The sequence below is a fragment of the Penaeus monodon genome, chromosome 27, assembly GCF_015228065.2.
Source record: "Penaeus monodon isolate SGIC_2016 chromosome 27, NSTDA_Pmon_1, whole genome shotgun sequence".
Lineage (NCBI taxonomy): Eukaryota > Metazoa > Arthropoda > Malacostraca > Decapoda > Penaeidae > Penaeus > Penaeus monodon.
In genome coordinates this window covers 5,770,573-5,770,842 of record NC_051412.1, presented here as the reverse complement: position 1 = coordinate 5,770,842, position 270 = coordinate 5,770,573, and positions in this window count along the sequence as shown.

Below are 270 nucleotides of genomic sequence, written 5' to 3'. Positions count from 1 at the left end.
CACAAACGCAAACAAATATAACCTAAAATATACCTCGCGTAGGAGACGACGTACGAAAGCAGAGATTGCACTGCAGATGCCCTTTGAAAGAGAAAATAAACCCACATATTACGGTGATCCATAAATATTGGCTCTCGACGCCCGCTGCGACCGAGGCCCGCCCGCGAGACGCTTCGATTTCGCCGAGATCTCAGGGGGCGATAGCGAAGGGGGGGCTGGGGGGCGGGGTTGGGGAAGAAGGAGCCCTGGGTGGGTTTTGGAGTCGCCTGG